The sequence below is a fragment of the Triticum dicoccoides genome, chromosome 1B (genome assembly GCF_002162155.2).
Source record: "Triticum dicoccoides isolate Atlit2015 ecotype Zavitan chromosome 1B, WEW_v2.0, whole genome shotgun sequence".
NCBI lineage: Eukaryota > Viridiplantae > Streptophyta > Magnoliopsida > Poales > Poaceae > Triticum > Triticum dicoccoides.
In genome coordinates, this window is record NC_041381.1 from 137,790,743 (window position 1) to 137,805,608 (window position 14,866).

A 14,866-nucleotide genomic window follows, 5' to 3' on the forward strand; every position below is an offset into this window, starting at 1 on the left:
ATATCATTCACATCAACACTGAAGAGCAACTGGCTGATATCTGTTGGGGAACGTTGCAGAAAATAAAAAATTTCCTACGGTGTCACCAAGATCCATCTATGAGTTCGTCTAAGCAACGAGTGAAAGGAGAGATGCATCTACGTACCACTTTGTAGATCGCGAGCGGAAGCGTTCAAAAGAACGGGGTTGAGGTAGTCGTTCTCGTCGTGATCCTATCACAGGAGATCCTAGCACCGAACGGATGGCACCTTCGCATTCAACACACGTACGGTCAGCGTGACGTCTCCTCCGTCTTGATCCAGCAAGGGGGAAGGAGAGGTTGATAATGATCCAGCAGCACGACGTTGTGGTGGTGGATGCAGCAGAACTCCAACAAGGCTTCGCCAAGCTGCTGCGGGAGGAGGACGAGGTGTAGCAGGGGAGGGAGGCGCCAAGACACAGGGTGCGGCTGCCCTCCCCCTGCCCTCCTTTATATAGTCCCCCAGGGGGGCGCCGGCCCTAGGAGATCCAATCTCCCAAGGGGGCGGCGGCCAGGGGGGTGGAGTGCCCCCCAAGGCAAGTGGTGCGCCCCCCCCCACCTAGGGTTTCAAACCCTAGGCGCAGGGGGGCCAAGCGCACCAGCCCACTAGGGGCTGGTTCCCCTCCCACTTCAGCCAACGGGGCCCTCCGGGATAGGTGGCCCCACCCGGTGAACCCCGGGGACCCTTCCGGTGGTCCCAGTACAATACTGGGTGACCCCGAAACTTTCCCGATGGCCGAAACAACACTTCCTATATAGTTTTCTTTACCTCTGGACCATTCTGGAACTCCTCGTGACATCCAGGATCTCATCCGGGACTCCGAACAACATTCGGTTTGCTGCATACTCATATTCATACAACCCTAGCGTCACCGAACCTTAAGTGTGTAGACCCTACGGGTTCGGGAGACATGTAGACATGACCGAGATGGCTCTCCGGTCAATAACCAATAGCGGGATCTGGATACCCATGTTGGCTCCCACATACTCCTCGATGATCTCATCGGATGAACCACGATGTCGAGCATTCAAAGAACCCCGTATACTATTCCCTTTGTCATACGGTATGTTACTTGCCTGAGACTTGATCGTCGGTATCCCAATACCTCGTTCAGTCTCGTTACCAGCAAGTCACTTTACTCGTACCATAATGCATGATCCCGTGACCAGACACTTGGTCACTTTGAGCTCATTATGATGATGCACTACCGAGTGGGCCCAGTGATACCTCTCCGTTATACGGAGTGACAAATCCCAGTCTCGATCCGTGTCAACCCAACAGACACTTTCGGAGATACCTGTAGTGCACCTTTATAGTCACCCAGTTACGTTGTGACGTTTGGTACACCCAAAGCACTCCTACGGTATCTGGGAGTTACACGATCTCATGGTCTAAGGAAGAGATACTTGACATTGGAAAAGCTCTAGCAAAACGAACTACACGATCTTGTGCTATGCTTAGGATTGGGTCTTGTCCATCACATCATTCTCCTAATGATGTGATCCCGTTATCAATGACATCTAATGTCCATAGTCAGGAAACCATGACTATCTGTTAATCAACGAGCTAGTCAACTAGAGGCTTACTAGGGACATATTATGGTCTATGTATTCACACGTGTATTATGATTTCCGGATAATACAATTATAGCATGAATAAAGACAATTATCATGAACAAGGAAATATAATAATAATCCTTTTATTATTGCCTCTAGGGCATATTTCCAACAGTCTCCCACTTGCACTAGAGTCAATAATCTAGTTACCTTGTGATGAATCGAACACCCATAGAGTTCTGGTGTTGATCATGTTTTGCTCGCGAGAGAGGTTTAGTCAACGGATCTGCAATATTCAGATCCGTATGTACTTTGCAAATATCTATGTCTCCATCTTGAACATTTTCACGGATGGAGTTGAAGCGACGCTTGATGTGCCTGGTCTTCTTGTGAAACCTGGGCTTGTTGGCAAGGGCAATAGCTCCAGTATTGTCACAGAAGAGTTTGATCGGCCCCGACGCATTGGGTATGACTCCTAGGTCGGTGATGAACTCCTTCACCCAAATAGCTTCATGCACTGCCTCCGAGGCTGCCATGTACTCCGCTTCACATGTAGATCCTGCCACGACACTCTGCTTGGAGCTGCACCAGCTTACTGCTCCACCATTCAACATATACACATATCCGGTTTGTGACTTAGAGTCATCCAGATCTGTGTCGAAGCTAGCGTCGACGTAACCCTTTACGGCGAGCTCTTCGTCACCTCCATAAACGAGAAACATGTCCTTTGTCCATTTCAGGTACTTTAGGATATTTTTGACCGCTGTCCAGTGTTCCTTGCCGGGATTACTTTGGTACCTTCCTACCAAACTTACGACAAGGTTTACATCAGGTCTGGTACACAGCATGGCATACATATTAGATCCTATGGCTGAAGCATAGGGGATGACACTCATCTCTTCTTTATCTTTTGCTGTGGTCGGGCATTGAGCCGAGCTCAATCTCACACCTTGCAGTATAGGCAAGAACCCTTTCTTGGACTGATCCATTTTGAACTTCTTCAAAATCTTATCAAGGTATGTGCTTTGTGAAAGACCTATGAGGCGTCTCGATCTATCCCTATAGATCTTGATGCCTAATATGTAAGCAGCTTCTCCAAGGTCCTTCATTGAAAAACACTTATTCAAGTAGGCCTTAATGTTGTCCAAAAGTTCTATATCATTTCCCATTAAAAGTATGTCATCTACATATAATATGAGAAATGCTACAGAGCTCCCACTCACTTTCTTGTAAACGCAGGCTTCTCCATAAGTCTGCATAAACCCAAACGCTTTGATCATCTCATCAAAACGAATGTTCCAACTCCAAGATGCTTGCACCATCCCATAAATGGATCGCTGGAGCTTGCATACTTTGTTAGCATTCTTAGGATCGACAAAACCTTCCGGCTGCATCATATACAACTCTTCTTTAAGATGCCCATTAAGGAATGCCGTTTTGACGTCCATCTGCCATATCTCGTAATCATAGTATGCGGCAATTGCTAACATGATTCGGATGGACTTCAGCTTCGCTACGGGAGAGAAAGTCTCATCGTAGTCAACCCCTTGAACTTGTCGATAACCCTTAGCGACAAGTCGAGCTTTATAGATGGTAATATTACCATCCGCGTCCGTCTTCTTCTTAAAGATCCATTTGTTTTCTATCGCTCGCCGATCATCAGGCAAGTCTGTCAAAGTCCATACTTTGTTTTCATACATGGATTCTATCTCGGATTGCATGGCTTCAAGCCATTTGTTGGAATCTGGGCCCGCCATCGCTTCTTCATAGTTCGAAGGTTCACCGTTGTCTAAAAACATGATTTCCAGGACAGGGTTGCCATACCACTCTGGTGTGGAACGTGTCCTTGTGGACCTACGAGGTTCAGTAGCAACTTGATCCGAAGTACCTTGATCATAATCATTAATTTCCTCTCCAGTTGGTGTAGGCACCACAGGAACATTTTCCTGAGCTGCACTACTTTCCAGTTCAAGAGGTAGTACTTCATCGAGTTCTACTTTCCTCCCACTTACTTCTTTCGAGAGAAACTCTTTTTCCAGAAAGGATCCGTTCTTGGCAACAAAGGTCTTGCCCTCGGATCTTAAGTAGAAGGTATACCCAATGGTTTCCTTAGGGTATCCTATGAAGACGCATTTTTCCGACTTGGGTTCGAGCTTTTCAGGTTGTAATTTCTTGACATAAGCATCGCATCCCCAAACTTTTAGAAACAACAGCTTAGGTTTCTTCCCAAACCATAATTCATACGGTGTCGTCTCAACGGATTTAGACGGTGCCCTATTTAAAGTGAATGTAGCTGTCTCTAGAGCGTATCCCCAAAATGATAGCGGTAAATCGGTAAGAGACATCATAGATCGCACCATATCCAATAGAGTGCGATTACGATGTTCGGACACACCGTTACGCTGAGGTGTTCCAGGCGGCATGAGTTGTGAAACGATTCCACATTTCCTTAAGTGTGTACCAAATTCGTGACTTAAGTATTCTCCTCCACGATCTGATCGTAGGAACTTTATCTTTCGGTCACGTTGATTCTCTACCTCATTCTGAAATTCCTTGAACTTTTCAAAGGTTTCAGACTTGTGCTTCATTAAGTAGACATACCCATATCTACTCAAGTCATCAGTGAGAGTGAGAACATAACGATATCCTCCGCGAGCCTCAACACTCATTGGACCGCACACATCGGTATGTATGATTTCCAATAAGTTAGTTGCTCGCTCCATTGTTCCGGAGAACGGAGTCTTGGTCATTTTGCCCATGAGGCATGGTTCGCATGTGTCAAATGATTCATAATCGAGAGACTCTAAAAGTCCATCAGCATGGAGCTTCTTCATGTGCTTGACACCAATGTGACCAAGGCGGCAGTGCCACAAGTATGTGGGACTATCGTTATCAACTTTACATCTTTTGGTATTCACGCTATGAATCTGTGTAACATTACATTCGAGATTCATTAAGAATAAACCATTGACCATCGGGGCATGACCATAAAACATATCTCTCATATAAATAGAACAACCATTATTCTCGGATTTAAATGAGTAGCCATCTCGTATTAAACGAGATCCAGATACAATGTTCATGCTCAAACTTGGCACTAAATAACAATTATTGAGGTTCATAACTAATCCCGTGGGTAAATGTAGAGGTAGCGTGCCGACGACGATCACATCGACCTTGGAACCATTCCCGACGCGCATCGTCACCTCGTCCTTCGCCAGTCTCCGCTTATTCCGTAGCTCCTGCTGTGAGTTACAAATATGAGCAACGGCACCGGTATCAAATACCCAGGAGTTACTACGAGTACTGGTAAGGTACACATCAATTACATGTATATCAAATATACCTTTAGTGTTGCCGGCCTTCTTGTCCGCTAAGTATTTGGGGCAGTTCCGCTTCTAGTGACCCTTCCCCTTGCAATAAAAGCACTCAGTCTCAGGCTTGGGTCCATTCTTTGACTTCTTCCCGGCAACTGGCTTGCCGGGCGCGGCAACATCTTTTCCGTCCTTCTTGAAGTTCTTCTTACCCTTGCCCTTCTTGAACTTAGTGGTCTTATTGACCATCAACACTTGATGTTCTTTCTTGATTTCAACCTCCGCTGACTTCAGCATTGAGAATACTTCAGGAATGGTCTTCACCATCCCCTGCATATTGTAGTTCAACACAAAGCTCTTGTAGCTCGGTGGGAGCGACTGAAGGATTCTGTCAATGACCGCCTCGTCCGGGAGGTTGATCTCCAGCTGGGACAGGCGGTTGTGCAACCCAGACATATTGAGTATGTGCTCACTGACAGAACTGTTTTCCTCCATCTTACAACTATAGAACTTGTCAGAGACTTCATATCTCTCAACCCGGGCATGAGCTTGAAAAACCATTTTCAGCTCCTCGAACATCTTATATGCTCCGTGTTTCTCAAAACGCTTTTGGAGCCCCGGTTCTAAGCTGTAAAGCATGCCGCACTGAACGAGGGAGTAATCATCAGCACGTGACTGCCAAGCGTTCATAACGTCTTGGTTCTCTGGGATGGGTGCTTCACCTAGCGATTCATCTAGGACATATGCTTTCTTGGCTGCTATGAGGATGATCCTCAGGTTCCGGACCCAGTCCGAATAGTTGCTGCCATCATCTTTCAGCTTGGTTTTCTCTAGGAACGCGTTGAAGTTCATGTTGACATGAGCGTTGGCCATTTGATCTACAAGACATATTTTGCAAAGACTTTAGACTAAGTTCATGATAATTAAGTTCATCTAATCAAATTATTTAATGAACTCCCACTCAGATTGACATCCCTCTAGTCATCTAAGTGTTACACGATCCGAGTCGACTAGGCCGTGTCCGATCATCACGTGAGACGGACTAGTCATCATCGGTGAACATCTCCATGTTGATCGTATCTTCCATACGACTCATGTTCGACCTTTCGGTCTCTTGTGTTCCGAGGCCATGTCTGTACATGCTAGGCTCGTCAAGTTAACCCTAAGTGTTCTGCATGTGTAAAACTGTCTTACACCCGTTGTATGTGAACGTAAGGATCTATCACACCCGATCATCACGTGGTGCTTCGAAACGACGAACTTTAGCAACGGTGCACAGTTAGGGGGAACACTTTCTTAAAATTATTATAAGGGGTCATCTTATTTACTACCGTCGTTCTAAGTAAACAAGATGCATAAACATAATAAACATCACATGCAATTATATAAAGTAGTGACATGATATGGCCAATATCATATAGCTCCTTCGATCTCCATCTTCGGGGCTCCATGATCATCTTCGTCACTGGCATCACACCATGATCTCCACCATCATGATCTCCATCATCGTATCTTCATGAAGTTGTCACGCCAACGACTACTTCTACTTCTATGGCTAACGCGTTTAGCAATAAAGTAAAGTAATTTACATGGCGTTCTTCAATGACACGCAGGTCATACAAAAAATAAAGACAACTCCTATGGCTCCTGCCGGTTGTCATACTCATCGACATGCAAGTCGTGAGTCCTATTACAAGAACATGATCTCATACATCACAATATATCATTCATCATTCATCACAACTTCTAGCCATATCACATCACATGACAATTGCTGCAAAAACAAGTTAGACGTCCTCTAATTGTTGTTGCATCTTTTACGTGGCTGCAATTGGGTTCTAGCAAGAACGTTTTCTTACCTACGAATAACCACAACGTGATTTTTGTCAACTTCTATTTACCCTTCATAAGGACCCTTTTCGTCGAATCCGCTCCAACTAAAGTGAGAGAGACAGACACCCGCTAGCCACCTTATGCAACTAGTGCATGTCAGTCGGTGGAACCTATCTCACGTAAGCGTACGTGTAAGGTCGGTCCGGGCCGCTTCATCCCACAATACTGCTAAAGCAAGAAAAGACTAGTAGCAGCAATCAAGTTGACAAGATCTACGCCCACAACAAAATTGTGTTCTACTCGTGCAATAGAGAACTACGCATAGACCTAGCTCTGATACCACTATTGGAGAACGTTGCAGAAAATAAAAATTTTCCTACGGTGTCACCAAGATCCATCTATGAGTTCATCTAAGCAACGAGTGAAAGGAGAGATGCATCTACATACCACTTTGTAGATCGCGAGCGGAAGCGTTCAAAAGAACGGGGTTGAGGTAGTCGTTCTCGTCGTGATCCTATCACCGGAGATCCTAGCGCCAAACGGACGGCACCTCCGCGTTCAACACACGTACGGTCAGCGTGACGTATCCTTCGTCTTGATCCAGCAAGGGGGAAGGAGAGGTTGATGATGATCCAGCAGCACGACGTCGTGGTGGTGGATGCAGCAGAACTTCGACAGGGCTTCGCCAAGCTGCTGCGGGAGGAGGACGAGGTGTAGCAGGGGAGGGAGGCGCCAAGACACAGGGTGCGGCTGCCCTCCCCCCTGCCCTCCTTTATATAGGCCCCCAGGGGGGCGCCGGCCCTGGGAGATCCAATCTCCCAAGGGGGCGGCGGCCAGGGGGGGTGGAGTGCCCCCCCAAGGCAAGTGGTGCGCCCCCCCCCCCCCACCTAGGGTTTCCAACCCTAGGCACGGGAGGGGCCAAAGGGGGGGCGCACCAGCCCACTAGGGGCTGGTTCCCCTCCCACTTCAGCCCACGGGGCCCTCCGGGATAGGTGGCCCCACCCGATGGACCCCAGGGACCCTTCCGGTGGTCCCGGTACAATACCGGGTGACCCCGAAACTTTCCCGATGGCCGAAACAACACTTCCTATATAGTTTTCTTTACCTCCAGACCATTCCGGAACTCCTCATGACGTCCGGGATCTCATCCGGGACTCCGAACAACATTCGATTTGCTGCATACTCATATTCATACAACCCTAGCGTCACCGAACCTTAAGTGTGTAGACCCTACGGGTTTGGGAGACATGTAGACATGACCGAGATGGCTCTCTGGTCAATAACCAACAGCGGGATCTGGATACCCATGTTGGCTCCCACATACTCCTCGATGATCTCATCGGATGAACCACGATGTCGAGGATTCAAAGAACCCCGTGCGTATACTATTCCCTTTGTCATACGGTATGTTACTTGCCCGAGACTCGATCGTCGGTATCCCAATACCTCGTTCAGTCTCGTTACCGGCAAGTCACTTTACTTGTACCGTAATGCATGATCCCGTGACCAGACACTTGGTCACTTTGAGCTCATTATGATGATGCACTACCGAGTGGGCCCAGTGATACCTCTCCGTTATACGGAGTGACAAATCCCAGTCTCGATCCGTGTCAACCCAACAGACACTTTCGGAGATACCTGTAATGCACCTTTATAGTCACCCAGTTACGTTGTGACGTTTGGTACAACCAAAGCACTCCTACGGTATCCGGGAGTTACACGATCTCATGGTCTAAGGAAGAGATACTTGACATTGGAAAAGCTCTAGCAAAACGAACTACACGATCTTGTGCTATGCTTAGGATTGGGTCTTGTCCATCCCATCATTCTCCTAATGATGTGATCCCGTTATCAACGACATCTAATGTCCATAGTCAGGAAACCATGACTATCTGTTGATCAATGAGCTAGTCAACTAGAGCTTACTGTTGGGGAACGTAGCAGAAATTCAAAATTTTCCTACGTGTCACCAAGATCTATCTATGGAGAAACTAGCAACGAGGGGAAGGAGAGTGCATCTACATACCCTTGTAGATCGCTAAGCGGAAGCGTTCAAGAGAACGGGGTTGAAGGAGTCGTACTCATCGTGATTCAAATCACCGGAGATCCTAGTGCCGAACGGACGGCACCTCCGCGTTCAACACACGTACAGCCCGATGACGTCTCCCACGCCTTGATCCAGCAAGGAGAGAGGGAGAGGTTGAGGAAGACTCCATCCAGCAGTAGCACAACGGCGTGGTGGTGATGGAGGAGCGTGGCAATCCTGCAGGGCTTCGCCAAGCACCGCAGGAGAGGAGGAGTAGGGAGAGAGGTAGGGCTGCACCAAGAGGGAGAGGTTCTCATGTGTTATGGGCAGCCCCAGGCCTCTATTTATATAGGGGAGAAGGGGGCTGCGACCCCTTTAGGGTTTCCCACCCCAAGGGGTGCGGCCAGACCTAGATGGGACTTGGGGAGGCGGCCAAGAGGGGGAGAGAGGGGAGGCGCCCACTAGGTGGGCCTTAAGGCCCATCTGGACTAGGGTTTGCCCCCTCCCACTCTCCCTTGCGCCTTGGCCCCTTGTGGGGGGCGCACCAGCCCACCTAGGGGCTAGTCCCCTCCCACACTTGGCCCACGCAGCCTTCTGGGGCAGGTGGCCCCACTTGGTGGACCCCCGGGACCCTCCCGGTGGTCCCGGTACATTACCGATATCGCCCGAAACTTTTCCGGTGACCAAAACAGGACTTCCCATATATAAATCTTTACCTCCGGACCATTCCGGAACTCCTCGTGACGTCCGGGATCTCATCCGGGACTCCGAACAACATTCGGTAACCACATACAAAACTTCCTTTATAACCCTAGCGTCATCGAACCTTAAGTGTGTAGACCCTATGGGTTCGGGAGACATGTAGACATGACCGAGACGTTCTCCGGTCAATAACCAACAGCGGGATCTGGATACCCATGTTGGCTCCCACATGTTCCACGATGATCTCATCGGATGAACCATGATGTCAAGGACTCAATCGATCCCGTATACAATTCCCTTTGTCTAGCGGTATTGTACTTGCCCGAGATTCGATCATCGGTATACCGATGCCTTGTTCAATCTCGTTACCGGCAAGTCTCTTTACTCGTTCCGTAACACATCATCCCGTGATCAACCCCTTGGTCACATTGTGCACATTATGATGATGTCCTACCGAGTGGGCACAGAGATACCTCTCCGTTTACACGGAGTGACAAATCCCAGTCTCGATCCGTGTCAACCCAACAGACACTTTCGGAGATACCTGTAGTGCACCTTTATAATCACCCAGTTACGTTGTGACGTTTGATACACCCAAAGCATTCCTACGGTATCCGGGAGTTACACGATCTCATGGTCTAAGGAAGAGATACTTGACATTGGCAAAGCTCTAGCAAATGAACTACACGATCTTAGTGCTATGCTTAGGATTGGGTCTTGTCCATCACATCATTCTCCTAATGATGTGATCCCGTTATCAACGACATCCAATGTCCATAGCCAGGAAACCATGACTATCTATTGATCACAACGAGCTAGTCAACTAGAGGCTCACTAGGGACATATTGTGGTCTATGTATTCACACGTGTATTACGATTTCCAGATAATACAGTTATAGCATGAATAAAAGACTATTATCATGAACAAAGAAATATAATAATAACTTATTTATTATTGCCTCTAGGGCATATTTCCAACACTTACTAGGGACATATTATGGTCTATGTATTCACACGTGTATTACGATTTCCGGATAATACAATTATAGCATGAATAAAGACAATTATCATGAACAAGGAAATATAATAATAATCCTTTTATTATTGCCTCTAGGGCATATTTCCAACAATATCTTCACTAAGCCCTTGGACGAGAAGAGGTTTTGCAAGGTGCGGTATGAGCTAAATATCTTAGAATCCTCAAATGTCCAGTGAATGGACACACATCCTAACGCTTATGCATGTTGATGACTTAGATGCGCAATATACGAAGTAAAGTATTTCTTCAATCAATGAAGACTTACCCTCTAAGTGTGAATACATTAATGTGGAATTTGACTTCAGAGCGCCACAATAATTGTGCGCCGTGTCTGTGTCTAATGCTTTCTATATGGTGGGTAACGCCACCACCACAACTTCTCGTAGATTTTCATTTGGCGTCATGATTGCATTGTCTTCTTGTCCATCACATCATTCTCCTAATGATGTGATCCTGTTATCAACGACATCCAATGTCCATAGCCAGGAAACCATGACTATCTGTTGATCACAACGAGCTAGTCAACTAGAGGCTCACTAGGGACATATTGTGGTCTATGTATTCACACGTTTATTACGATTTCCGGATAATACAGTTATAGCATGAATAAAAGACTATTATCATGAACAAAGAAATATAATAATAACTTATTTATTATTGCCTCTAGGGCATATTTCCAACAGTCTCCCACTTGCACTAGAGTCAATAATCTAGTTCACATCACCATGTGATTAACACTGACAGGTCACATCACCATGTGACCAACATCCAAAGAGTTTTGGGTTTGATCATGTTGCTTGCGAGAGAGGTTTTAGTCAACGGGTCTCAACCTTTCAGATCCGTGTGTGCTTTACAAATCTCTATGTCATCTCCTAGATGTAGCTACCACGTTCTATTTGGAGCCATTCCAAATAACTGTTTCACTTGGAGCTATTCTAAATTGTTGCCCCATTGTACGTATCCGGTATCTCTACTTAGAGCTATCCGGATAGGTGTTAAGCTTGCATCAACGTAACCTTTACGACGAACTCTTTTACCACCTCCATAATCGAGAAAATTCCTTAGTCCACTAGTTACTAAGGATAACTTTGACCGTTGTCTGTGATCCATTCTTGGATCACTCTTGTACCCCTTGACTAACTCATGGAAAGGCACACTTCAGGTGCGGTACACAGCATAGCATACTGTAGAGCCTATGTCTTAAGCATAGGAGACGACCTTCGTCCTTTCTCTCTATTCTTCCATGGTCGAGCTTTAAGTCTTAACTTCGTACCTTACAACTCAGGCAAGAACTTCTTCTTTGACTGATCCATCTTGAACACCTTCAAGATCATGTCAAGGTATGTGCTCATTTGAAAATACCATTAAGCATTTTGATCCATCCTTATAGATCTTGATGCTCAACGGTCAAGTAGCTTAATCCAGGTTTTCCATTGAAAAACATTTTTCAAATAACCCTATATGCTTTCCAGAAATCCTACGTCATTTCCGATCAACAACATGTTAACAACACATACTCATCAGAAAATCTATAGTGCTCCCACTCACTTCTTTGGAAATACAAGTTTCTCATAAACTTTGTATACACCAAAATCTTTGATCATCTCATCAAAGCATACATTCCAACTCCGAGATGCTTACTCCAGTCCTTAGAAGGATTGCTGGAGCCAGCATACCTTTTAGCATCCTTAGGATCGACAAAACCTTTCTGATTGTATCACATACAACCTTTCCTTGCGAAAGTTGGTAAGGAAACTCGTTTTGACATCCATCTGCCAGATTTCATAAATGCTGCTTATGCTAACATGATTCCGACGGACTCAAGCATTGCTACGGATGAGAAAAACTCATCGTAGTCAACTCCTTGAACTTGTGAAAAACTCTTCGCCACAAGTCGAGCTTCATAGATGGTAACATTACAATCCACGTCCGTCTTCTTCTTAAAAGATCCATTTATCAAATGGCCTGCCGATCATTGGGCAAGTCCGCCAAAGTCCATGCTTTGTTCTGATACATGGATCCTATCTAGGATTTCATGGTTTCTTAACCATTTGTCGAATTTGGGCCCACCATCGCTTCCCCATAGCTCGTAGGTTCATTGTTGTCTAGCAACATGACCTTCAAGATAGGATTACTGTACCACTCTGAAGCAGTACACATCCTTGTCACCCTACGAGGTACGGTAGTGACTTGATTCGAAGTTTCATGATCACTATCATGAGCTTCTACTTCAATTGGTGTAGGTACCACAGGAACAACTTCCTGTGCCCTGCTACACACTAGTTGAAGTGATGGTTCAATAACCATACCAAGTCTCCACCATCCTCCCACTCAACTCTTTCGAGATAAACCTTTCCTCGAGAAAGGACCCGATTCAAGAAACAATCCATATTGCTTTCGGATCTGAATTAGGAGGTATACCCAACTGCTTTGGGTGTCCTATGAAGATGCATTTTATCCGCTTTGTGTTCGAGCTTATCAATCCTGAAACTTTTCACATAAGCGTCGCAGCCCCAAACCTTTAAGAAACGACAACTTAGGTTTCTCTAAACCATAATTCATACGGTGTCATCTCAACGGAATTACGTGGTGCCCTATTTAAAGTGAATGTGGTTGTCTCTAATGCCTAACCCATGAACAATAGTGGTAATTCGATAAGAGACATCATGGTACGCACCATATCCAATAGGGTGCAACTATGATGTTCGGACACACCATCACACTATGGTGTTCCAGGCGGTATTAATTGCGAAACAATTTCCACAATGTCTTAATTGTGTGCCAAAACTCATAACTCAGATATTCATCTCTATGATCATATCATAGATCTTTTATCCTCTTGTCACGACGATCTTTCAACTTCACCCTGAAATTACTTGAACCTTTCAATAATTCAGACTCGTGATTCATCAAGTAAATATACTCAACATCTACTCAAATCATCTGTGAAGTAAGAACATAACGATATCCACTACATGCCTCAGCACTCATTGGATTGCACACATCAAAATGTATTACTTCCAACAAGTTGCTTTCTAGTTCCATTTTACTGAAAAATGAGGCTTTCAGTCATCTTGCCCATGTGGTATGATTTGCATGTCTCAAGTGATTCAGAATCAAGTGAGTCCAAACGATCCATCTGTATAGAGTTTCTTCATGCATATCTACCAACAAACATGGTTCGCATGTCTCAATCCTTTCAAAAATGAGTGAGTCCAAAGATCCATCAACATGGAGCTTCTTCATGCGTTTTATACTGATATGACTTAAGTGGCAGTGCCACAAGTAGGTGGTACTATCATTACTATCTTTTGGCATGAACATGTGTATCACTACGATCGAGATTCAATAAACCATTCATTTAGGTGCAAGACCATTGAAGGTATTATTCAAATAAATAGAGTAACCATTATTCTCTTTAAATGAATAACCGTATTGCGATAGACATAATCCAATCATGTCTATGCTCAACGCAAACACCAAATCTCGATGGTAAAGGGAGCGTGCGATGCTTGATCACATCAAACTTGGAAACACTTCCAACACTTATCGTCAGCTCACCTTCAGCTAGTCTCCTTTTATTCCGTAGCTTTTATTTCGAGTTACTAACACTTAGCAACCGAACCGGTATCCAATACCCTGGTGCTACTAGGAGTACTAGTAAAGTACACATTAACATAATGTATATCCTATATACTTCTATCGACCTTGCCAGCCTTCTCATCTACCAAGTATCTAGGGTAATCCTGCTCCAGTGGTTGTTCCCCTTATTACAGAAGCACTTAGTCTCGGGTTTGGGTTCAACCTTGGGTTCTTCACTAGAGCAGCAGCTGATTTGCCATTTCATGAAGTATCCCTTCTTGCCCTTGCCCTTCTTGAAACTAGTGGTTTCACCAACCATCAACAATTGATGCTCCTTCTTGATTTCTACTTTCGCGGTGTCACACATCATGAATACCTCAAGGATCATCATATCTATCCCTGATATGTTATAGTTCATCATGAAGCTCTAGCAGCTTGGTGGCAATGACTTTGGGGAAACATCACTATCTCATCTGGAAGATCAACTCCCACTCGATTCAAGTGATTGTTGCACTCAGACAATCTGAGCACAAGCTCAACGATTGAGCTTTTCTCCCTTAGTTTGCAGGCTAAGAAAATCGTCGGAGGTCTCATACCTCTTGACGTGGGCACGAGCCTGAAATCCCAATTTCAGCCCTTGAAACATCTCATATGTTCCGCGATGTTTCGAAAACGTCTTTAGTGCCTCAACTCTAAACCATTTAACTGAACTATCATGTAGTTATCAAAACGTGTATGCCCGATGTTCGTAACATCCACAAACGACGTTTGGGGTTCAGCACACTGAGCAGTGC